Here is a 27,839-nt window from a genome sequence, read left to right on the forward strand (position 1 = left end):
ATGTCCCTAAGGGTTTGTGAGAGCTCAGTGAGCACACGGCGCACAGCGGCAAGTTCACCACATACGTCTTTGGACGTCGCATGCAGTTCCCCCCTCAGGCTCTCGGTGCTTCTCTCCTTTTGTACCCTTAGTATCTCTGTACTTCTCTCCATTTGTGCCCTAAGTGTCTCAGTAGATGTTTCTATGACTGCCTTAGAACCCCCACATTCATCAGCATGCTCCTTGAGGAGCGTGGCCAGTTGCTGCTGTTGCACGATCACCTGGTCGAGGGACTGTTGCCTCTGCTGGGCCATGGCCATTTGCGGTGGTGTCACAGAGGGGCTGATCACCTCATGTTGCCTTGCCACAGGGCTTGTGGGGGATGGCCAGTAGTCGTCTTGTGGGTGCCCCTGCGTGGTATCCTCATGGTGTACGGGATGAAACAAACAGGGGGATTGAGACAGGTCATGGATGGGTCCTACATCGACAGCACCGTTTTCTGTGTCGGAGCATGCTGCCATTAATGCAGTGTCACCTATGGTGCTGCTGCCACCAGAAGCAGTGCCTTCTGTGGCATCCATTGGGGGGACCTGTGGTGCTGCTGTTGTGGGCATGCTGGCTGCTGGGGTGCCTGTTGAAGTCCCCTCCTGTGTGCTGCCACTTGATTTGTGCTGCTGCCGTGTCTTGATCCGTGCAGCTGAGGTGGAGGGTCTTTGGCCGTTGGTCTTGGCCCTCTTTGCAGGTGTGCTGGTAGGGGTGTCCTGGAGCTCGTCGTTTGAATCGGACCCTGTGGTGGAGTAAAGGAGGGCGAGCGTTATTTATGGGTCTGTGGAAATTGGAATGGCAATGTATCACATGCATTGGGGTGGTACCTGAGGGTGATTTGGGTCAGGGCCTTGGAGGTGGTTTCATTTTTGTGTGGATTGAGGATGCAGTTGTTTTGCAGCCTGCAGTTAGGGTGTGCATGCTGCACGTGTAGAGGGTGTTTTTAGGATTTTTAATTATTTATGTATTTAATGTGACTTTTAAAGTGCGCTATCAGGCCAATGTATGTGGACGTTCTCCTGGACATGTGTTTCTGTTGCACTATGTGGACACATGGTACTTCACATGATTGGACATTGTGGATTTAGCATTGTTTTATTTGGCCCACCTACCTGATTCTTCGGATGTCTGCACTCCTTTCTCCATCCCTCCGACTCCCTCTATACTCTCCATTCCAATGGTGGAGGCACAGATTTCTTCCCAGGGGGTCAACTTGATGGGTGATTCCGATCCTCCCCCGGTAGCTGTGGCAATGTTACGGTTGGCTGATAGTATGCTCCGTACGCGTATCCGCAAGTCGTCCCATCGCTTTCTGCATTGCTGTGGGTTGCGGGGTGCGGTCCCCACCGCACTTACCCGCTGTGCCACCAGGGCCCATATGGCCTTCTTGTTCGCAAGTGCCGTCCTGGTCATTTGCGTCGAGAAGACGACGGCAGCATTCTCCTGGAGGGTCTCTGTGAGCACGGTGAGTTCCTCATGGGAGAAGTGGACCTGCCGCTTGCGGTCGCACGCTTTTTTAGCAACTTTTCCCATTTTGATTGTTTTAACTAGGGTGGCTTACGGGTTGGGATGTGTCTCAGGGTCGGATTTGTAATGGTTGTGTTGGGATTCTGATTTTGTAGGTGTACGGCGTGCTGTTTCCCGTTCCGGCCCCATGTTTTTACTTCCGTTTCCGTATATTTACGGTCACCGTATTTTGCGATTACCGCTCATTACGGTGACCGCTATGATGGGTGGCGGAATTGCACCTAGGGCGCCGTACGACGGCGGTGAGGGGCGTTTTGGGGACATTTCCGCCATCGCGGACTTTGCACTTCCGCCATGGCGTAATGCTCGTGCCCGATGGGTCGGAATTAGCCGCACTTTACTCCATCGTGCAATGGCGGAAACGCTATTTACGCTATGGCGGTCAGGTCAGTTACTTTCCGCCAGGGTCGTAATGAGGGCCATTGACATTCAAAGGAATTATCCACATTCATGTCCAAGAGTGGGAGAAAAAGAGTCTCACTCTTAGCAGGATGGAAAAAAACAAACTCCAGAAATCCAGCAAAGCTGCTGGGGGACTCACTAGGTTAGGAAATTCAGCCTAAACAGAGAATCCTCCCTAACACCACCCACCTACCCAACCACCACTCTCCCTACCCACCCTACTGCCACTCTCTCTACACCCACCCACACTACCTCCACTCTTTATAACCCACCCTACCTCCACTCTCTCCCCTACACTACCTCCATTCACTCTTCCTCTACCTACACTACCTATACTCTCTCTCACCCACCCACCCTACCTCCACTGCCACCACCCACCCTACCTCCATTCTCTCTTTCCGACGCCAACTATACTTCCACTCTCTCCCTACCCACACCCCCTAATGCCACTCTCTCTACCCCACCCTACCACGATTCTCTCTACCCCACTCTCCCATCCTACCACCACTCTCTCAATGCCAACCCACTTTCCCTACCTCTACTCTCTCTCCCCTGCTCCACCCACACTACCTCTACTCTCGCCAACCTCATCCAATGATCCTACCTCCACCCTCTCTCTCCCACATACCCTACCTCCACCCTTTCTCATCACCCACCCACCCTACCTCGACTCTACCCCCGCCCACCAAACCTCAACCCTCTCCCCCTCCACTCTCCCTCCAACCCACCCTACCTCCACTCTCTCCCCTCCCCCAACCACCCTTCCTCCAATCTCTCTCCCATCCACCCTACCTCTACTATCTATCCCCACCCACCTGCCCTACCACCACACTCTCTCCGCCACTCACCCTACCTCCACTCTCTCCCCCCACCCACTCACCCTACATCCATGCTCTCTCCCCGACCTACCCAGCCTACCTTCAATCTCTCTCCCCTTACCTAACCACCCTACAACCACTCTCACTCCCCACCCGCCCTCACTACCTCCTCTCACCCCACCACCCGTCCTACCTCTGCTCTCTCTCACCAGCTTCGCACACTACCTCCACTCTCTCTCCCCAGTGACCCATTAACCAACTCTCTTTCTCCCCCACCCACCCTCCATACTGCCACACTCTCTCCCACAAACACCCACCCTACCTCCACTCTCTCCTGCTCAACCCACCCTACCTCTACTCTCGCCAGCCAAATTCAATGATCCAACCTCCACTCTCTCCCCCTCCACACTCTCCCCCACCCACCCTACCTCCACTCTCTCCCCTCACCCAACCACCCTACCTCCACTCTCTCTCCCCGCCCACCTGCCCTAGCACCACACTCTCTCCCCCACCCATCCTACTTCTACTCAACCCCCACCCACCCTACCTCCACACTCTCTCCCATCCTACCCAACCTACATCTAATCTCTCTCCCTTCACCCAACCACCCTACCACCACTATCACTCCCCACCCACCCTCACTACCTACACTCTCCCCCCACCCACCCTACCAAAACTCTCTCCACCACCCACCCGCCCTACCACCACTCTCTTCCCCACCCACCAATCCTACAACACTCTCTCTCACCCACTCACCCTACCACCACTCTCTCCATACCACCACTCTCTCTCCCCCACCCACCCAACCAACCAACCACCACTCTCCCCCACCCAACCTAACACCACTCTCTCCCCCACCCACTCACCCTACCACCACTCTCTCCCCAGCCACCCATCCTACCACAACTCTCTCCCCTACCCACCCACCCTACCACCACTCTCTCTCCTCATCCACCCTACCACCTCTACAACACCAACCCACCCTACAACCACTCTCTCCCCACCCTCCCTACCACCACTCTCTTCCCCACCCACCCACCCTAACACCACGCTTGCCCCTACCCACCCACCCTACCACCACTCTCTACCCCCACCAACCCTACCACCACTCTCTATCCCCATCCACCCTACCACCTCTAACCCTACAACCACCCACCTTACAACCACTCTCTCCCCCACCCTCCCTACCACCACTCTTTCTCAACCCACCCTACCACCACCCTCGCTGCCTCCCACCCACCCTACCACCATTCGATCTCCCCACTACCCACCCTACCACCACTCTCTCCCCCAGCCAACCACCCACCCACACTACCACCACTCTCTCTGCCACCCACCCAACCAAAACTCTCCCCACCCACCTACCCAACCACCACTCTCCCTACCCACCCTACCGCCACTCTCTCTCCCCTAAACTACATCCAGTCACTCTTCCTCTACCTACACTACCTACAATCTCTCTCCCACCCACCCTACCACCACCCTCTCTCCCTCCTACCCACCCTACCACCACTCTCTATCCCCACTACCCACCCTACCACCACTCTCTCTCATACACCAACCCCACCACCCGTCTCTCTCCCCGACCCACCCACACTACCACCACTCTCTCTGCCACCCACCCAACACTCTCTCCCCACCCACCTACCCAACCACACTCACCCTACCCACCCGTCCTCGACTCTCTCTCCCCTACACTACCTCCAGTCACTCTTCCTCTACCTACACTACCTACACTCTCTCTCTCCCACCCACCCTACCACCACCCTCTCTCCCTCCCACCCACCCTACCACCACTGTCTCTCCCCCACCCACCATACCTCCACTCTCTCTCCTACACCAACCCTACCACCCCTCTCTCTCCCCCATCCACCCACACTACCACCACTCTCTCTGCCACCCACCCACCCAACACTCTCTCCTCACCCACCTTCCCCACCACCACTCTCCCATCCACCCTACCACCACCCTCGCTCCTTCCCACCCACCCTACCATCACCCTCTCTACCCCCACCCACCCTACCACCACTCTATCTTCCCCTAACCACCCTACCACCACTCTGTCTCCCCCACCAACCCTACCACCACTCTTTCTCCCCCACCCACCCACACTACCACCACTCTCTCTGCCACCCCCCCAACCAACACTCTTTCCCCACCCACCTACCCAACCACCACTCTCCCTACCCACCCTACTGCCACTCTCTCTACTCCCACCCACACTACTTGTACTCTTCATACCCCACCCTACCTCCAGTCTCTCTCCCCAACACTACCTCCAGTCACTCTTCCTCTACCTACACTACCTCTCCCCATCCATCTTACCTCCACTGCCACCACCCACCCTAACACCACTCTCTCCCCCACCCACTCACCCTACCACCACTCTCTCCCCAGCCACCCATCCTACCACAACTCTCTCCCCTACCCACCCACCCTACCACCACTCTCTCTCCTCATCCACCCTACCACCTCTACAACACCAACCCACCCTACAACCACTCTCTCCCCACCCTCCCTACCACCACTCTCTTCCACACCCACCCACCCTAACACCACGCTTGCCCCTACCCACCCACCCTACCACCACTCTCTACCCCCACCAACCCTACCACCACTCTCTATCCCCATCCACCCTACCACCTCTAACCCTACAACCACCCACCTTACAACCACTCTCTCCCCCACCCTCCCTACCACCACTCTTTCTCAACCCACCCTACCACCACCCTCGCTGCCTCCCACCCACCCTACCACCATTCGATCTCCCCACTACCCACCCTACCACCACTCTCTCCCCCAGCCAACCACCCACCCACACTACCACCACTCTCTCTGCCACCCACCCAACCAAAACTCTCCCCACCCACCTACCCAACCACCACTCTCCCTACCCACCCTACCGCCACTCTCTCTCCCCTAAACTACATCCAGTCACTCTTCCTCTACCTACACTACCTACAATCTCTCTCCCACCCACCCTACCACCACCCTCTCTCCCTCCTACCCACCCTACCACCACTCTCTATCCCCACTACCCACCCTACCACCACTCTCTCTCATACACCAACCCCACCACCCGTCTCTCTCCCCGACCCACCCACACTACCACCACTCTCTCTGCCACCCACCCAACACTCTCTCCCCACCCACCTACCCAACCACACTCACCCTACCCACCCGTCCTCGACTCTCTCTCCCCTACACTACCTCCAGTCACTCTTCCTCTACCTACACTACCTACACTCTCTCTCTCCCACCCACCCTACCACCACCCTCTCTCCCTCCCACCCACCCTACCACCACTGTCTCTCCCCCCACCCACCATACCTCCACTCTCTCTCCTACACCAACCCTACCACCCCTCTCTCTCCCCCATCCACCCACACTACCACCACTCTCTCTGCCACCCACCCACCCAACACTCTCTCCTCACCCACCTTCCCCACCACCACTCTCCCATCCACCCTACCACCACCCTCGCTCCTTCCCACCCACCCTACCATCACCCTCTCTACCCCCACCCACCCTACCACCACTCTATCTTCCCCTAACCACCCTACCACCACTACCCCTACAACCACCCACCTTACAACCACTCTCTCCCCCACCCTCCCTACCACCACTCTTTCTCAACCCACCCTACCACCACCCTCGCTGCCTCCCACCCACCCTACCACCATTCGATCTCCCCACTACCCACCCTACCACCACTCTCTCCCCCATTCTCTCTTTCCCACGCCAACTCTATTCCCACTCTCTCCCTACCCACACCGCCTAATGCCACTCTCTCTACCCCACCCTACCACCATTCTCTCTACCCCACTCTCCCACCCTACCACCACTCTTTCAATGCCCACCCACCCTCCCTACCTCTACTCTCTCTCCCCTGCTCCACCCACACTACCTCTACTCTCGCCAACCTTATCCAATTATCCAATGATCCTACCTCCACCCTCTCTCTCCCACATACCCTACCTACCTCCACCCTTTCTCATCACCCACCCAACCTACCTCCACTCTATCCCCGCCCACCCAACCTCTACTCTCTCCCACTCCACTCTCTCCGTCACCCACCCTTCCTCCACTCTCCCCTCACCCAATCACCCTACCTCCACTCTCTCTCCCCATCTACCCTACCTCCACTATCTCTCCCCACCCACCTGACCTACCACCACACTCTCTCCGCCACTCACCCTACCTCCACTCTCTCCCCCCACCCACTCACACTACATCCATGCTCTCTCCCGACCTACCCAGCCTACCTTCAATCTCTCGCCCCTCAACCAACCACCCTACCACCACTCTCACTCCCCACCCACCCTGACTACCTCCTCTCTCCCCACCCACCCATCCTACCTCTGCTCTCTCTCCCCAGCTTCCCACACTACCTCCACTCTCTCTCCCCAGTGACCCACTCAACCACCTCTCTTTCTCCCCCACCCACCCTCCATACTGCCACACTCTCTCCCACAAACACCCACCCTACCTCCACTCTCTCTCTCCTGCTCCACCCATCCTACCTCTACTCTCGTCAACCAAATCCAATGATCCTACCTTCACTCTCTCCCCCACCCACCCTACCTCCACTCTCTCCCCTCACCCAACCACCCTACCTCCACTCTCTCTCCCCATCCACTCTACCTCCACTCTCTCTCCCCGCCCACCTGCCCTACCACCACACTCTCTCCCTCATCCATCCTACTTCTACTCTCTACCCCACCCACCCTACCTCCACACTCTCTCCCAAACTACCCACCCCACCTCCAATCTCTCTCCCCTCACCCAACCACCCTACCACCACTATCACTCCCCACCCACACTCACTACCTCCACTCTAACCCTACCAAAACTCTCTCTCCACCCACCCATCCTATCCCACTCTCTCTCACCCACTCACCCTACTACCACTCTCTCCATAACACAACTCTCTCTCTCTCCCACCCACCCTACCACCACTCGACCCCCCACCCACCCTACCACCACTCTCTCACCCACCCACCCACTCTACCAGCACTCTCTCCCCCACCCACCCTACCACCACTCTCTGCCCCAAACACCCACCCTACCACCACTCGTTCTCCCCATCCACCCTACCACCTCTCCCCCACCCACCCTACAACCACTCTCTCCCCCACCCACCCATCCTACAACCACTATCTCCCCCACCCTCCTTACCACCACTCTTTTGAGAACCCTCCCACCCTACCACCACTCTCTCCCCCACCCACCAACCTACCACCATTATCTCCCCCCACTGACCCACCCTGCCACCACTCTCTGCCCCCACCCACCAACCATACCACCCCTCTCTCTCCCCATCCACCCTACCACCTCTCCCCCACCCACCCACCCTACCACCACTCTCTCCCCCCACCCAACCACCCTACCACCACTCTCTTCCCCACCCTCCCTACCACCACTCTTTCTCCACCCACCCACCCTACCACTACCCTCTCTCCCTCCCACCCACCCTACCACCACTCTATCTCCCACAGCAACCCTACCACCACTCTCTCTCCCCCACCCACCCACACTATCACCACTCTCTCTGCCACCCACCCAACCAACACTCTCCCCACCCACCTACCCAACCACCACTCCCTACCCACCCTACTGCTACTCTCTCCACTCCCACCCACACTACCTCCATTCTTTATACCCCACCCTACCTCCACTCTCTCTCCCCTACACTACCTCCAGTCACTCTTCCTCTACCTACACTACCTACACTCTCTCTCTCCCACCCACCCTACCACCACCCTGTCCCCCTCCCACCCACCCTACCACCACTCTCTCTCCCCCACCCACCCTACCACCACTCTATCTCCCCACTACCCACAATACCACCACACTCTCTCCTACACCAACCCTACCACCCTCTCTCTCCCCCATCCACCCACACTACCACTACTCTCTCTGCCACCCACCCAACACTCTTCCCACCCACCTACCCAACCAACACTCTCCCACCCAGCCTACCACCACCCTCTCTCCCACCCACCCACCCTACCACTACGCTCGCTCCTTCCCACCCAGCCTACCACCACCCTCTTCCCCTACCAACTCTACCACCAATCTCTCTCCCCCACCAACCCTACCAACAATCTCTCTCCCCACCCACCCACACTACCACCACTTTCTCTGCCATCCACCCAACCAACACTCTCTCCCCACCCACCTACCCAACCACCTCTCTCCCTTCCCACCCTACTGCCACTCTCTCTACCCCAACCCACACTACCTCCACTCTTTATACCCCACCCTACCTCCACTCTCTATCCCCTACACTACCTCCAGTCACTCTTCCTCTACCTACACTACCTACACTCTCTCTTCCCCACCCACCCTACCTCCATTCTCTCTTTCCCACGCCAACTCTACTTCCACTCTCTCCCTACCCACACCCCCTAATGCCACTCTCTCTACCGCACCCTACCACCTTTCTCTATACCCCATACTCCCACCTTACCACCACTATCTCAATGTCCACCCACCCTCCCTACCTCTACTCTCTAGCCCCTACTCCACCCACCCTACCTCTACTTTCGCCAACCAAATACAATGATCCTACCTCAACTCACTCCCCCTCCACTCTCTCCCCGACCCACCCTACCTCCACTCTCTTACCTCACCCAACCACCCTACCTCCACTCTCTCTCCCCATCCAACCTACCTCCACTCTCTCTCTACGGCCACCTGCCCTACCACTACACTCTCTCCCCCACCCATCCTACTTCTACTCTCTCCTCCACCCACCCTACCTCCACACTCTCTCCCAACCTACCCATCCTCCCTCTAATCTCTCTCCCCTCACCCAACCACCCTACCACCACTTTCACTCCCCACCCATCCTCACTACATCCACTCTCCCCCACCCACCCACCAACCCTACCAAAACTCTCTCCCCCACCCACCCACCCTACACCCACTCTTTCTCACCCACTCATCCTACCACCACTCTCTCCATACCACCACTCTCTCTCCCCACCCACCCTACCACCACTCTCCCCCCTCCCACCCTACCACCACTCTCTCCCCCCACCCACCATACCACCACTCTCTGAAAACCACCACTCTTTCTCCCCATCCACCCTACCACCTCTCCCCCCACCCACCCTACAACCACTCTCTCCATACAACCAACCTACCACTAACCTCTCTCCCTCCCACCCACAATATCACCACTCTCTCTGGCACCCACCCAACCAACACTCTCCCCACCCACCTACCCAACTGCCACTCTCCCTCCCCACCCTACTGCCACTCTCTCCACTCCCACCCACACTACCTCCATTCTTTATACCCCACCCTATCTCCACTCTCTCTCCCCTACACTACCTCCAGTCACTCTTCCTCTACCTACACTACCTACACTCTCTCTCTCTCTCCCACCCACCCTACAACCACCCTCTCCCCCTTCCACCCACCCTACCACCACTCTTTCTCCCCCACCCACCCTACCACCACTCTATCTCCCCACTACCCACAATACCACCACTCTCTCTCCTACACCAACCCTACCACCCCTCTCTCTCCTCCACCCACCCACACTACCACTACTCTCTCTGCCACCCACCCAACACTCTTCCCACCCACCTACCCAACCACCACTCACCCACCCACCCAACCACCACCCTCTCAATCACCCACCCACCCTACCACTACGCTCGCTCCTTCCCATCCAGCCTACCACCACCCTCTTCCCTACAAACTCTACCACCAATCTCTCTCCCCCACCAACCCTACCACCACTCTCTCTGCCCACCCACCCACACTACCACCCCTCTCTCTGCCATCCATCCAACCAACACTCTCTCCCCACCCACCTTCCCAACCACCACTCTCCCTACCCACCCTACTGCCACTTTCTCTACCCCCACCCACACTACCTCCACTCTTTATACCCCACCCTACCACCACTCTCTATCCCCTACACTACCTCCAGTCACTCTTCCTCTACCTACACTACCTACACTCTCTCTTCCCCACCCACCCTACCTCCACTGCCACCACCCACCTTACCTCCATTCTCTCTTTCCCACGCCAACTCTACTTCCACTCTCTCCCTACCCACACCCCCTAATGCCACTCTCTTTACCGTACCTTACCACCTTTCCTATACCCCACACTCCCACCCTACAACTACTATCTCAATGTCCACCCACCCTCCCTACCTCTACTCTCTCTCCCCTGCTCCACCCACACTACCTCTACTCTCGCCAACCTCATCCAATGATCCTACCTCCACCCTCTCTCTCCCACATACCCAACCTCCACCCTTTCTCATCACCCACCCACCCTACCACCACTCTCTGACTCCACCCACCCACCCTACCACAACTCTTTCTCCCCATCCATCCTACCACCTCTACCCCCACCCATCCTACAACCACTCTCTCCATACAACCAACCAACCTACAACCACTCTCTCCCCCACCCTCCTTACCACCACTCTTTCGAGAACCCATCCAACCTACCACCACTCTCTCCCCCACCCACCCACCCACCTACTACCATTCTTTCCCCCCACCAACCCACCCTACCACCACTCTCTACACCCACCCACCAACCCTACCACCCCTCTCTCTCCCCATCCACCCTACCACCACTCTCTCTCCCCATCCACCCTACCACCTCTCTCTCTCCCACAGCAACCCTACCACCATTCTCTCTCCCCCACCCACCCACACTATAACCACTCTCTCTGCCACCCACCCAACCAACACTCTCCCCGCCCACCTACCCAACCACCACTCTCCCTACCCACCCTACTGCCACTCTCTCTACTCCCACCCACACTACCTCCACTCTTTATACCCCCCCACCTCCACTCCCTATCCCCTACACTACCTCCAGTCACTCTTCCCCTCCCTACACTACCTACACTCTCTCTCTCCTACCCACCCTACCACCACCCTCTCCCCCTGCCACCCACCCTACCATCACTCTCTCTCCCCCACCCACCCACACTACCACCACTCTCTCTGCTACCCACCCACCCAACACTCTCTTCCCACCCACCTACCCAACCACCACGCTCCCACCCACCCTACCACCACCCTCTCTCCAACCCACCCACCCTACCACTACCCTCGCTCCTTCCCACCCACCCTACCACCACCCTTTCCCCTACCCACCCTACCACCACTCTCTCTCCCCACCAACCATACCACCACTCTCTCTCCCCACCCACCCACACTACCACCATTCTCTCTGCCACCCACCCAACCAACACTCTCTCCCCACCCACCTACCCAACCAACACTCTCCCTACCCACCCTACTGCCACTCTCTACTCCCACCCACACTACCACCACCCTCTCTCCCACCCACCCACCCTACCACTACCCGCGCTCCTTCCCACACACCCTACCACCACCCTCTCCCCCTACCCACCCTACCACCACTCTCTCTCCCCCACCAACCATACCACCACTCTCTCTCCCCACTCACCCACACTACCACCACTCTCTCTGCCACCCACCCAACCAACACTCTCTCCCCACCCACCTACCCAACCACCACTCTCCCTACCCACCCTACTGCCACTCTCTCTGCTCCCACCCACCCACACTCCCTCCACTCTTTACACCCCACCCTACCTCCACTCTCTATCCCCTACACTACCTCCAGTCACTCTTCCTCTACCTACACTACTTCATCTCTCTCTCTCCCACCAACCCAACCTCCACTGACACCACCCACCCTACCTCCATTCTCTCTTTCGCACGCCAACTCTACTTCCACTCTCTCCCTAACAACACCCCATAATGCCACTCTCTCTATCCCACCCTACCACCATTCTCTATACCCCACACTCCCACCCTACCACCACCATCTCAATGCCCACCCACCCTCCCTACCTCTACTCTCTCTCCCCTGCTCCACCCACACTACCTCTACTCTCACCAACCTTATCCAATGATCCTACCTCCACCCTCTCTCTCTCACATACCCTACCTCCACCCTTTCTCATCACCCACCCACCCTACCTCCACTCTACACCTGCCCACCCAACCTCTACTCTCCCCCCTCCACTCTCTCCCCCACCCACCCTACCTACAATCTCTCTCCCCTCACCCAACCACCCTACCACCACTCTCACTCCCCACCCACCCCCACTACCTCCTCTCTCCCCACCCACCCATCCTACCTCTGCTCACTCTCCCCAGCTTCCCACACTACCTCCACTCTCTCTCCCCAGTGACCCACTCAACCACCTCTCTTTCTCCCCCACCCACCCTCCATACTGCCACACTCTCTCCCATAAACACCACCCTACCTCCACTCTCTCCCCATCCACCCTACCTTCACTCTCTCTCCCTGCCCACCTGCCCTACCATCACACTCTCACCACCACCCATCCTACTTCTACTCTCTCCCCCACCACCCTACCTCCACACTCTCTCCCAACCTACCCACCCTACCTCTAATCTCTCTCCCTTCACCCAACCACCCTACCTCCACTCTCTCCCCATCCACCCACACTACCTCCACTCTCTCTCCCCAGTGACCCACCCAACCTCCTTGCTTTCTCCCCCATACACACACCAACCCACCCACCCGCCATACTGTCCCACTCTCTCCACCTCCCAAACACACTGATAATACTTTCTCCCTGTTAGGCGGAAACCTGTGCAGTTCCCTCTGGGACCATTGCAAAAGATTTAGGACAACAGGTGTTTGGCAGTAAACCCACTTGGTAGCAGTCTGTACCACACAGATTCACTTGGTAGTTGTGGCTGAGCAGTCAGACTTCCCTCAAGAAGAGTTGGGCAGTTTGTCGCAAATTGTTATAGAAAGATTGGACCAGTTCATAACAGAAAGTTAAGAAAGCTTGGAGGCGACCCAATGGAGAGGCGAGGATTAAGACACCTCACTCTATCCGGCAAAAAAGGGAAGCCAGGCGGACACGGTACCTTGTTTGTGGAGAGACAGCTCCGGCGGGGGCAGTTGTTCCTGGTGGTGGATGCACGTCGGGTCTTTGCCAAGAGAAGAGATAATCTCGTCGTCGAAGAAAAGTTGAAGATCGTTGCACCACCAGGGAAGAGACCAGCCACGGAGTGTTCTGTCACAAGGCACCACCTTTTGGTTGCGGTACAGGGGTAGTGGCTATCCGGTAGCCGGGGTGCTCTGCACGGGCAATTCGACCACTACGTCCTGGAACGAAGAAAAAGCAAAAGGGGACTGGTTGTTCCCACCAGTCAGGGGAAGAGACTCTCCGGCGGGGAGATCTCCTCTGTTGTCGGGAAGTGGTGAGTTGGTGCAGCAGGGCTCCACCGGAGGTGTCGTCATTGCAGGTCGGCTCAACTTTACCCTCGTCGGATTCTTAGGACCTGTGGCGACTTCTGAAGATCCAGTCCCAAAAGCCCTGCTTTTATGCAGAAAACCCCCATTCATTCAGCCTAGCTGTCAATCAAAACACGCTAAGTGGTGAGCGGGGTGGCTCATCACTTGGGCCAATCACACCAGAGTGCGACTTGACTTGGCAAGGCAACTCAGTCCAGGGTGCCTAAACCCCCTCCTACACCCCTTGTGGTACCCAGACAGAATGGCACCACTTTGGAGGGCCTCTGTGTAGAGGCATGCCAAAAGTGGAACAAAGGGCTCAACCTTTGGTTTAGGAGTCACAGAGACGAACACAGATGCCATTTTACAAACCGAGTTCTGGCAAAAAATACCAACCGATAGATTTATTTAAGATAAATAAACCGGTGGTATGTTAGAGATTAACGAGAAAAAGTATTAACCTCCAACAATGGGAAGAATCCCATAGGGTTATATCCGGGGTCGAATATAACAAGTAGTTTCCACTGCCACCAGCCAAAACTCGACGAGGGGGGACGGGACAGTGCCGCCTCGAATAACAGACCTAGGAGTAATCGAATTACCCCTACTAGTACGTCCACAATAGGATGGTTTGTACTAGTTCTGTTAGTAAATTTAGGTCTAGTAAAGCCAATGGTGACTTTACATGCCCGGGGAGACAGTAGTCAGTCCCCGGGTATGGAGTCTATGGTGGAGGTCTGCTAGGACGCCCCAGTGTTACGGCACTGAGGGTGCGTTCTAACACACATAGAAAAACATATGAACCCTATGGAGTAAAAGACCCCATAGCCCATAGAACACATTGACATTCAAAGGAATTACACACATTCATGTCCAAGAGTGGGAGAAAAAGAGTCTCACTCTTGGCAGGATGGAAAAAAACAAACTCCAGAAATCCAGCAAAGCTGCTGGGAGACTCACTAGGTTAGGAAATTCGGCCTAAACAGAGAATTCTCCCTAACACTCGCCCCCCCCCCCCCCCCAGACTAAGGGACAGGAGGATTTAATCCACTCCTGGATGAATCTCATACCTCTAGTCGATGACATACATCCTAGAGAGACCATCAGCATTTTGGTGGTGACACCCTGACCTGTGCTCAATGGTGAAATCAAACCCTTGCAGGCAGATCGACCATCTCAGTAGTTTTGGGTTTTCCCCTTTCATTTGCATTAACCATCTCAAGGGTTGGTGGTCAGTCTGAATGACAAAAGTAGAACCATACAAGTACGGCCTAAACTTCTTCCGAGCCCACACGATAGCAAAGCACTCTCTTTCGATTGTTTCCCACCTTGTTTCAGGATCCTTCAGCTTGCGGCTGATGAAGCAAACGGGGTGCTCCCTACCTTTCCCATCCAGTTGACTGAGTACGGCACCTATTCCTACATTTGAAGCATCTGTCTGCACAATGAAAGTTTGGCGGTGATCCGGAGCTCTGAGTACTGGGGCTTGGCAAAGAGCCTTTTTCAGGTTTTCAAAAGCCTGATTGCACTCCTCGTTCCATCTAACCTTTTTAGGAATTTGGGCGAGGAGATGACATTCAGTGGAGAAGCTATGGTCCCATAGTTCTCGATGAAATTCCTGTAATACCCAGTGAGGCCTAGGAAGGCTCTCACTTGGGTCTGAGTAGTAGGTGTTGTCCAATTTTGCACAGCTTCAATCTTACTGAGCAAAGGCCTTATTTCTCCACCTCCTACCTCATGCCCAAGATAGACTACCTTACTCTGTCCAATTTGGCATTTACTCGCCTTTATGGTCAGATTGGCTCGTCCAAGAGCCTGCAAAACATCTCTCAGGTGGGTTACATGCTCTTCCCAGGAATTGCTGAACACTGCTATGTCATCCAAGTATGCCATGCAGAAGTCCTCATCCCATTCAGAACTTGGTTTACCATCTGTTGAAATGTAGCAGGTGCATTCTTCAATCCGAAAGGCATTACCTTAAACTGGTATAAGCCAACGGGGGTAGAAAATGCCGTTTTCTCCTTGGCATGGTCTGTCAGGGCTATTTGCCAATAGCCTGACGTCAAGTCAAATGTGCTGAGGAACTTGGCTGCGCCAAGTTTGTCCACCAACTCATCTGTTCTTGGCAAAGGGTGGGCATCAGTCTTGGTGACTGCATTAAGAGCTCTATAATCCACGCAGAATCTAAGTTCTTTAGATCCGGCCTTTGGTACTAACACAACTGGGCTAGACCATGGACTAGTAGAGGGCTCTATTACCCCGAGATCCAGCATCTTGCTGACCTCACCTTTGATGTGGGTTCGTACGTTTTCTGACATTCGGTATCCTCTGCTTTTGACTGGCAGACAGTCACCAGTGAGTATGTCATGCTGGACCCAAGGGGTCCAGCCTGGTGAAATCGAGAACAGAGAGGCAAACTGATTCAACATAGATTTGCACTCTTTTTGTTGCTCAGGTGTCAGATTTGAAGAGAGATTTACTCCTTCAATTTTTTTGTCCAAAGGTAAGCCTCTGAGGAGATCCGGAAGAGCTTCACTCTCTTCTTCTTCCTCGGATGATGCTAGAAGCAACCCTCCTACATCAGGTCTTGAGACATATGCTTTGAGTCGGTTGGTATGGAAGACTGTCGGAGCCTCCTTGGGATTGCCCAAGTCCACCAGATAGTTGACCTCTCCGAGTTTACCCACAACTCTGAAGGGTCCCATCCATTTGTCTTGCAAGGCCCTCTGCCTTGTTGGGATCATAACGAGAACGAGCTGGTCTTGAGCAAACTCAACCATTTTAGCCTTTTGATCGTGCCAGTGCTTGACCAATGCTTGTCCAGCTTTCAAGTTATCGCTTGCTTCTGTCATCATGTGCGACATTCTCCTCCGGAGACCTATCACGTAGTCAGTCACTCTGACTTGCTTGGGGGAAGGAGCACTCTCCAATCCCTCCTTAATCAGGGCCAATGGACCTCTGACGGGATGACCATAGAGAAGCTCGAAGGGAGAATAACCTACTCCCTCCTGAGGGACTTCTCTATAAGCAAATAGAAGGCATGGCAGTAGAAGGTCCCACTTACGCTTAAGGTGTTCCTCTAAAGCACCTATCATGCTCTTCATGGTTCGGTTGAACCGTTCTACCAACCCATTGGTTTGTGGGTGGTAAGCCGTTGAGAACTTGTAAGTAACTCCACAGGTTTTCCACATGGCTTTCATGTAGTGGGACATAAGGTTTGACCCCCTGTCAGAGATTACTTCCTTAGGAAACGCGACCCTGGTAAAAATACCAAGGAGGGCCTTAGCCTCAGCCGGAGCTGTAACAGTCCTCATAGGAATTGCCTCAGGATACCTAGTAGCATGGTCTACTACAACAAGTATAAACCTGTTGCCTGAGGAGGTTGGAGGATCAAGGGGACCAACAATGTCAATCCCTATCCTCTCAAATGGGACTCCCACAATTGGGAGAGGCACTAAAGGTGCCACATTCTTGGTGCCAACCTTACCAGAGGTCTGGCAGGTGTGGCAGCTCCTGCAGTGTTTTTCTACTTCGGCCCCCATCTTTGGCCAATAAAAGTAGAGAGAGAGCCTTTCCTTAGTCTTCTTGAAACTCAAGTGACCAGCCAAAGGAATCTCGTGGGCTAACTGCAAGAACTGTGGTCTGTTCTCTTGGGATACTACAAGTTGTTTGTAGTCTCCAGGTGCAGACTCGGTCGGTTCACTGTAGAAGAGGCCATCTTCCCAGTGCAACCTGTATTTCCCAGGCTCTTGCCCTTCAGCCTGAGCTTCTGCCTGGTGGCGAAGACCTTCCAGAGTTGGACATTATCTCTGTCCCTTACTGAAGTCTGCCCTGCTGGGTCCACCTTCTGCCAGTTAAGACTGCAGCTCAGGATGGTCAACAGGATCCAGATCTCCAATGAGTTCCTGGCCTTACATTAGCTCTTCTTCAGAGTTTAATTCTACCACACAGGGTTGTACCTCCCTCTCAGCCTCAGCTGGAGGTGGAGGTACAGGTGTAACTTTGGACAACAGCGGGGAAGTACCTGTTGGCTGGACTGAATTGCTGGCTGCTGGTTTCGGGATAGAAGTCTTAGGTTTCCCTTTCGCTTCTGATTTCTTCGAGACAGCGGCCGACAATTCCAGTGGAGCAGGAGTGATTTCTTTCTTCATCATCTCCTGGAGAGTACTGCGCATGGTCCTCTCTCTTGCAGGTCTGGTTAGCTCCTGTAACCGTTTACTAGGAGGTCTGGGGGTGTGTGATACAACTCAGAGAGTTTTCAAATCGTTACCCAACAGAACGCGTCCTGGTACCTCACTCTGTATGCTGACAGGGATCTTCACAGTCATGTCGTTACACTGGATGAGAACTGGTAATTGGGGAAGCATCTGCACAGGCCCTCCAGCTAACTTGGTGAGGCGTTTGAGTGCCTTAGCAACATCCTCAGCCTGAAAAAACGATTTATCCACCACAGTTATGCTGGCCCCAGTGTCCCTAATGGCAGGAGTCTCCTGACCATTCACCTGGACACTGTCCTTATAATACTCTTTAGTATTATCGGGGATAGAATTATAGACTTATAAATTCTGTTGTTCCCACAACCCCAGAGATACTAAAGAAACGCTGTCTGAGACTCCAATGGGTTCATCAGCTAGCAGTAGAAAGTTTCCACTTGCCATTTGGACTTCCTCCTCTGGAGCGAAGGCTAAGGAGACAAGCTGGACCCCTGAAGGTTTACCCTTACACCTGGGATCTCCTTTCACGTGGTCAGTCGAGCCACAAACAAAGCATTTACCGAATGCTTTCTGGAATGGTGGCTTGTTCTGGCCGCCTTCCGGTTTGGCACCAGAAGACACACTATTCTGCTGCGGTTTTCCTTGTGGCTTACCCTTCTGGTTTTGTTTGGGGCCCTCTTTGGAATTTGAGTTATTCGAATTCTCTTTTGAGTCTTTCTTAGGCTGTTTTCCCTGATCCTTTTTCTGAGTTGCCCCAGAATCCTTATGAGTAGCCCTGTTGGCAACCCACAAGTCAGTAGCCTTAGCTAGCTTCCTGGAATCCAACTCCTTCGAATCAGCCAAGTGCTGTCTGAGCTCAGGAGAACAGGCATCATAAATAGACTCCAACATGAAAAGATTCTTCATACCCTCATAAGTGTTCACTTTGTAACCCTTAATCCATCCCTCTAAGTTTTTCAACCCTTCACTCACCCAGGTAGCCCAAGGGGTACCATCATGCTTTTTGAGGGTTCTAAACCTCTTAAGATACTGGGAAGGGGTCTTCCCAAATCTAGCTATCAAAGCTAGTTTCACACTTTCGTACTCTTTCCTATCCTCCTCCCCCAACTCCATTACCACATCAGTTGCGACAGGGGGGAGCCTAGAGAACAACGAGGTAAGCAACTTGTTACCTGTGATGTTCTGGAGCCCATGATTGTACTCAAACAAACTCAGTCAATCCAATACATCCAACTTCGGTTCATACATACCAATTAATTCCTTCGGCATCCGGGGTCTTTTGGGACTGGAGCTCCTAGAAGAGCCAGAGACAGAAGCAGTTTAGACAGACAACGTTTTCATTTCTAACTCATGCTTGAGCTCCATTTCTCGGAGCCTAAGAATTTGTTGCATTTCTTGGTGTTTCTGTTCAGTTTGAGCAGTAATCCTTCTGAATTCCAAGTCTATTTTCATTTTTTCTAGTTCAAGGACTTGAGGACTTAGTGTGGGACCTGTTATAGGCCCTGTAGGTACAGCTGGTAAGGCAGACAGAGGAGCAGGCGAGACAGTTTCGTTAGCCTCTCCTTCCTCTTCAGCCTCTTCATCACTATCATTAGAACTATGATTTAGATCAACACCATTACTGTTATCTACATTCGCTGGAGAAGTTGGTTCCTCTGAACCAGTACCCAGACTTTGGTTTTCCAGCAATCTCGCTATCAGTTCTACTTTCTTGCCTCTTACAGAAAGATTCTCTTGTCTACAGAGGGCTCGTAAACTCTCAGTATTTTCACCTGACAAGGATTCTTGACTGTAAACTTCCATAGTAGACATGTTTTTGAAAGTTGCCTTTTAGTGCTAAGCTTTGTGGTTAGTTATCCTAAAGTGTTGAAAAGCACTCTAAACTGTATACTCGATACAAATCCCACCGCTGTACACCAGTGTTAGGCGGAAACCTGTGCAGTTCCCTCTGGGACCACTGCAAAAGATTTAGGACTACAGGTGTTTGGCAGTAAACCCACTTGGTATTAGTCTGTACCACACAGATTCACTTGGTAGCTGTGGCTGAGCAGTCAGACTTCCCTCAAGAAGAGTTAGGCAGTATGTGGAGTATACAAAATAGGGCAATTTACACAGTAGAACAAGCAAACACGGAACAAGGCTTCGGTGTAAAGATATATAGGTATTTATTTATATAAAACACATCTATGTAAAACACACTGGCACTAATACGGCAAACAACTTCAATCACAATTACTATAAGAAAACAAATCAATCCCCCTAACAATAGTTCGACAAGTCTTGGTTCAACGGCACCACTTATTTGCAGACAGAGGTGAATGCTTTAACCTAGATGGCACTCTAGTATTCGTTAGGATGGGGGAGAAAAAGCAGGGTATGAAATCACTCGGTACCAACACTTTTACGAACAAATGCAAGGCAAGTAAGGCAGGGTCTACTGTAGATCGCAAAGTTCAGAGGCCAGGCCCACTCGGAGAGAGGCAAGGCGATATGTCCCAAAAAGTATCTCAGTGGAAATGCGCTTCGAGTCTTTGTCGCAAATTGTTATAGAAAGATTGGACCAGTTCAGAACAGAAAGTTAAGAAAGCTTGGAGGCGACCCAATGAAGAGGCGAGGATTAAGACACCTCACTCTATCCGGCAAAAAAGGGAAGCCAGGCGGACACGGTACCTTGTTTGTGGAGAGACAGCTCCGGCGGGAGCAGTTGTTCCTGGTGGTGGATGCACGTCGGGTCTTTGCCAAGAGAAGAGATAATCTCGTCGTCGAAGAAAAGTTGAAGATCGTTGCACCACCAGGGAAGAGACCAGCCACGGAGTGCTCCGTCACAAGGCACCACCTTTTGGTTGCGGTACAGGGGTAGTGGCTATCCGGTTGCCGAGGTGCTCTGCACGGGCAATTCGACCACTACGTCCTGGAACGAAGAAAAAGCAAAAGGGGACTGGTTGTTCCCACCAGTCAGGGGAAGAGACTCTCCGGCGGGGAGATCTCCTCTGTCGTCGGGAAGTGGTGAGTCGGTTCAGCAGGGCTCCACCGGAGGTGTCGTGGTTGCAGGTCGGCTCAACTTTACCCTCGTTGGATTCTTAGGTCCTGTGGCGACTTCTGAAGATCCAGTCCCAAAAGCCCTGCTTTTATGCAGAAAACCCCCATTCATTCAGCCTAGCTGTCAATCAAAACACACTAAGTGGTGAGCAGGGTGGCTCATCACTTGGGCCAATCACACCAGAGTGCGACTTGAGTTGGCAAGGCAACTCAGTCCAGGGTGCCTAACCCCCTCCCACACCCCCTGTGGTACCCAGACAGAATGGCACCACTTTGGAGGGCCTCTGTGTAGAGGCCCGCCAAAAGTGGAACAAAGGGCTCAACCTTTGGTTTAGGAGTCACAGAGACGAACACAGACTCCATTTTACAAACCGAGTTCTGGCAGAAAATACCAACCGATAGATTTATTTAAGATAAATAAACCGGTGGTATGTTAGAGATTAACTAGAAAAAGTATTAACCTCCAACAATGGGAAGAATCCCATAGGGTTATATCCGGGGTCAAATATAACAAGTAGTTTCCACTGCCACCAGCCAAAACTCGACAAGGGGGGACGGGAACGTGCCCCCGCAAATAACAGACCTAGGAGTAATCAAATTACCCCTACTAGTACGTCCACAATAGGATGGTTTGTACTAGCTCTGTTAGTAAATTTAGGTCTAGTAAAGCCAATGGTGACTTTACATGCCCGGGGAGACAGTAGTCAGTCCCCGGGTATGGAGTCTATGGTGGAGGTCCGCTAGGACGCCCCAGTGTTACGGCACTGAGGGTGCGTTGTAACACACATAGAAAAACATATGAGACCCTATGGAGTAAAAGTCCCCATAGCCCATAGAACACATTGACATTCAAAGGAATTACACACATTCATGTCCAAGAGTGGGAGAAAAAGAGTCTCACTCTTGGCAGGATGGAAAAAAACAAAGTCCAGAAATCCAGCAAAGCTGCTGGGGGACTCACTAGGTTAGGAAATTCGGCCTAAACAGAGAATTCTCCTTAACACTCCCCCACACTACCTCCACTCTCTCTGCCCCCACCCAGCCACTATACCTGCACTCTCTCCCCCACCAACCCTACCTTCACTCTCCTATTTCCACCAACCCAACCACCACTCTCTCTACATCCACCAAACTGCCACTCTCTCTACCCCATCCACCCTACCTTCACTCTCTCTACACCCACCTCACCTCCACCCACTCTACCCACAACCACCCTCCCTAGTTCCACTCTCTCTCCACCAACCCACCCTACCTCCACTCTCTCTCTCTCCCACCACCCATTCACCCTACATACACTCTCTCTCCAAAACCTCCACTCTCTCTAACCCACCCACCCTACCTCCACTCTCTCCCCCATCCACTAACACTACCTCCAATCACTCTCCACCCACCCACCCACCCTTCCTCCACTCTCTCCCCACCAAACCACCCTAGCTCTGCTCTCTCTCCCCACCCACCATACCTGCACTTTCTCTCCACACCTGGCAACCCACCCTCCCCTCTCTCTCAATACTGCCACACACACTACCCTACTGCCACACTCTCTCCCCACCAACCGAACTGCTGCTCTCTCTATCCCCAACCTCCACTCTATCTACCCTCACCCAGCCACCCTACCATCACTCGCTCTACACCCACCTCACCACCACTCTCTCTACCGCAACCAACACACCCTACCCCCACTCTCTTGCCCAACCCACCCACCCAATTTCCACTCTCTCTACCCCAAAGCACCCAACCTACCTCCACTCTCTCTACCCCAACCACCCACTCTTCCCACACTCTCTACCCCAACCACCCACCCTTCCCACACTCTCTACCCCAACCTACCACCCTTCCTCCACTCTCTCTACCTGCAACGACCCACCCTACTTCCACTCTCTTGATCCCCAATCATCCACCCTACCTCCACTATTTCTACTGCCACACACCCTACCACACTCTCTCTACAACGCACCCACCCCAGCCCTACTCTCTAGCCCCTGTCATCCTACCTTTCACACTCCCACTTTATTTCTTACCCTTTCCCTCTCAAACGACCTTGCTCATATTTCCTCTTGCTCATCATCAATGGCACACTCTTTCAATCATTTGCACCTATGCTCTATTCCCCTTCCTTCTCATTCTCTTGCACACCCACAACCCTTATCACATTCTCATTTTAAACTTTGCACGCTCCTACTTGCATCTGGTGCCTATAAATGCATAAATCAAACAAAAGCAGTAAAAGCCAAAACTACTGGCTTTGCCAATGCTTGTTTTACTGCCACCAAACAAACCCAACTGACAAAATGAAAGAAGGGCAAGAAAAGCCAAGGAAAGCACAGCAATCAGGAGTACCCAGGGGAAAATGAGCTACATTAAGCAGGAAGTGGTGGATCTTCTGGATGAGGTTGAGAAGCAAAGTGGAGAAAGACCAAGAGACCAACTGAGTGAGAGAAGAGACGGAGGATCAAGTGGTGGGGTAGGCTGGTGGAGAGATATTGGTGTCAGACGTTCTGCATGCTGAATAAGCGCGAGTCAGAGAATATTGGGTAGGAAAGACAATGTAGGGTGTGACTGGGATATGTTTGAAATAGAATCGTAGGAGGAAAGTGGTAGTGGCAAGAGGAGATGAGGAGTGCTGGGAGGGGATTGGGAGTTGTAGGATAGAAGCGAGGTAGCCAGAGCTAAGTAGAGAAGAAGAAGAAACAGAAATAGCGATGGCAAGATAGCAGCCAGGCAGTGTGAAACATCAGCGGAACAGGACATTGGAGGGCAAGGGACAGCGAGGGGACCGAGGCAGAGTAGGCAGGCCAGGTAAAGGTGAGTGTGATTGGCTTTGGGTGAACTTAGCTGAACAGTTGCAAGGCACTTCTCTCACCACTTTGAACACTAACCAGTGCATAGTGTGTGGTGAGTTAGTGAGCCTGCTTCAGGGAAAACACATTTAGTATTACATTAGCACCAAGAAAGTAGGGGCTACCAATCAATGCCGCTACCTGGGGATATGGATGTCTGGGGTAGGAAGGAAACGAAGGGAGAGGGTCCGCCCTAGGACGCGCAAAGAAAGTAACATGAAAACCCATGCACCTTTTTCCTAAGTCTCTAGGTGTCTTTTGTGAAGTGCCCAGGTCGCCTGTGTCAAAGGTTAGGCCATAAAGTGGTTTTCAATCAAACCAATGCATGTTGAGGTATCTATGTCAAGGGGGTGGAAATAGAGCACGATTATTCGCCCAAAAAAGTTGCCTATGTTGCCCATGTTCCCACTTTGTCAAATGTGGGGCATGGAGATATGTAGAGTTTCACTTTAAAAAAAAGTATTCCCATGAAAGTGGTTGACTTTTCCCAGTGTGACATCACTTTCATAAAGCATTTTTCAGGTTTACTTGTTTCATGTCTTCCCACAAAGTGTATTTTTGCAAGCCAGGGGCTTGTTCTTGAAGATAGACACTTTCCTTTGTGGATATCACAACTTGCAAGAGGTACATATGTGATTATCTGTGACAACAAATGTGGCTGCAAAATGCGAGTGGTTGCATTTGCATGATTGAGGGCCACCATATGGTTGACACTAAAGGCAACAAACATGAACCTGGCCCTATATTCCTAGGCTTGATTGAGAAAATCTTAAAGGAATGGTTCGCCCAAAACATTTTATTTAAAAAATAGATAGGCAATATAAAAAAAAACGATTGGCATTTTCTTTTTCCGAAGTCCCTATGTAAAATTTTGAGCAATTCTAGCTCAGAGATAGCACATGGGGGCATCCATTTTGTGAAATGGATGCCCGCCGCTGTGCTCGCTTTGGCTTTTGCGGCACTATTGAAGGAAAAGCCAGCCAGCTGTAGTAAACAAAAGCTACCACTGGGTGGCTTTTCCTTCATTGGTGCTGTACGCGGAGGACGGAGACCGGAGACTACAGGCAGAAAAGCTGCAGCTGCATCTCGGTAAGTGCTATTCTCTTGCAAAGCTGAAGAGTATTGTGCGTTCATTATCACCCTGGAGGAAAGTGTCATCCAATAAGGAACTGTAGAATGCAGGTTGCATTTGGCAGTATAAGCCCACAATGGCTCTTAACCTTCCAATGTGCGTCTCTCTACTTGCGACTCTACGCACATTGTGTTAGTTCAGTTTTCGACATCAATAAAATCAATGAACAGTTTTCAACTGATGTCCGTAAATCAAATCCGTTTTGGAAAGTCAATATGCATCAGTTTACAGTTATGAGCTGTTTGCCCATTGAATTGCCATACTGGGGCTATTTACCCTTGAACTATATCATTTATGGACAATCAATATGAATCAATTTGCAGGTTGACATTCATTAATTTAGAGTTTTGGATGTATATGTTCTTGAATGAAATCAGTTATGGACAAATAATATAGTTTAAAGCAATATTATCAGAAAACAAGTGAAAGGAACCACATTAAAACACTGAACTATCCAGATAAAAATGGGTTAATTATATGAATATAATTAACAAACATAATAGTTTCATAGACAAATTAAATGAAGTAAATTCTTACATGTTTTACTAAACAAACTTACATTCATCATATTTTATTAGCTAAAATTTGAATTTCCACACGTGATCTGATACGGAGGATGAACAATAAATTATAGATCTATAAGATAATATAATTAATGAATGTGTACTCGAGTTAAAATAACATGTTATAAGAAACATTTTTTTATTAACAATGAGCATTTTTTCTTTTCTGTACTTTTCTTCTTTATCCCGTTTTTCTGACAATATTGTTTCATACTATATGATATGAAGGGCAGATTACTCGTTTACATAAGTAATCATTTTGCTTTTTCTTTGCAGGAGTACCATGGCGGAGTATTAGAAAAGGAACCATGCAGAATGTGGCGGATAATGAAAACAATTTGAATTAAAAAAAAGTCAGCACTCATCTCAAGATCTCTAATAAATACAAGCATCATATGCAATCCAAAATCAAGTGCTGCTCATGCATTAAAAGATTCCTTTGTGCAGAAAATTGTGTTGGCTGTTATCAATACTAAAATGTGAAGGTCTGTTTACAGTATAGGATTGCCTATTTTTCTTAACTTCTGTCAGAGGTTTTTCATTTATTTTTACGGAGAACAATGCAGCTAACATTACAAATCAAAAAAGAAGAACACATATCTATGCAAAGAATGGATGAAAGATATTTTTTGTGAAAGAAGACTCAAAGGGGAAATTGTTTTCTAAGCAGGCTAATCAAGGAACATCATTGTCCAAATCAGGAAGGTCTCGCCATTAACTGATTCCCCTCTTTGAGTCTTCATGCATATTCAATAGAAGGAAGAGCATGGAACAGGGTGTCACAACTTTAAGAACATACAAAGCTAATGATAAATGTCTCATGAAACACCATATTACACGGCCTGCGGTAGCCGGCGTGTAGTTATGGATAAGTTGCTCATCTCATAGGAAGAGCACTTTATGGGCAGCTTATAACTTCGCTCCCCCTGGACGAATCGTCACCACACTTTTCAAGAAAAGTATATAGCGCGATATGAATCGTTTTGCAAAGTTCGGTGAGGTTTCGTCAAGAGGGGGCAAAGTTGTAGGGAGGTCTCAATTTCTTTTTCCCTTAGACAGAATGGAGAAAAACATTGCTCACGTGTACAGCCCAAACCGCTGGACGGATTTTCTCCAAATGTGTGGCAGGAATGACGGCTTGGTCCCAAAAGCGTGCTTTTGTAAATTTGATGAAAATCCGTCCAGTAGTTTTTTTTAAAAACAGGTAAAATGTAGTTCCGCTGACCCATTTCCCTGTTCGCTCCGCGGACCGGACTCTGATTGGCCGGGGGAGGGGAGACATGATGTCCGCGGACATACAACGCACCAGCTGATTGGCTGGAGGGAAGCGTGATGTGCATCATTATTTTCCAAAACACCCACCATGTTGTATCCACAGATATCCGCCAATAACGCATTGGAGAAAAGGGCTTGAAAACATGCTTTGGGGCATCTGGTGGTGGGTAGAGTGGCTGGAAAGGCTGGGGGAGTGAAAAATGGTTCATATGATGTATTTGTTTAGGTGGAAGAAGACGGTGTTGTGTCTCCAGCATCTGCGAACACCGCGGCAGTTCGCAGATAGCTCCTCGGGCGAGCAGCTTCTGTGGTGACTGCAGGCAGGCTTAATTAGGGTAGGGGAGTGGATTGTAGATGATATGAGGGTGTTTGTATAGGCTGTATTATGCTGTGATGTGTGTGGCAAGCCCCTAGACTCTTGGGCGCAAGAGTCTGCCCACTTGTTGCAAGTACTACAATAGTATGTGTACAGAAGTGGACAGGGCCTCAGGCGTCCGTCTTATTGCACCCAAGAGTCTGACGACTGGTTGCAAGTACTGCAATAGTATGTGTACAGAAGAGGACATGGCCTCAGGCAGCTGGGTTATGTTTGTGGGTTGAGGCTAGTGTACAGATTGTTGGGTGCATGGCTGTGTTGTGCTGTGGTGATTGTGACAAGGCATTAGAGTCTTGGGTGCATGGATGCAGGTGATGCACTCAAGAGTCCAGGAGTG

The 27,839-nt window shown here is 52.1% G+C and overlaps 1 protein-coding gene across 1 annotated transcript in view; it reads left to right on the top strand.

The window, feature by feature from the left end:
* The window catches only part of LOC138511073 (coiled-coil domain-containing protein 158-like), a 1,302,957-nt gene extending 1,276,661 nt beyond the window's left edge, over positions 1-26,296 (top strand). Inside the window, exon 12 of the mRNA XM_069626572.1 lies at positions 26,128-26,296. The gene's annotated coding sequence lies outside the window, so the exon portion shown is untranslated. The remainder of the gene's footprint in view (positions 1-26,127) is intronic.
* Positions 26,297-27,839: the final 1,543 nt, after the last annotated feature.

Source organism: Ambystoma mexicanum, chromosome 6p (assembly GCF_040938575.1).
Source record: "Ambystoma mexicanum isolate Mex_15411 chromosome 6p, UKY_AmexF1_1, whole genome shotgun sequence".
Lineage (NCBI taxonomy): Eukaryota > Metazoa > Chordata > Amphibia > Caudata > Ambystomatidae > Ambystoma > Ambystoma mexicanum.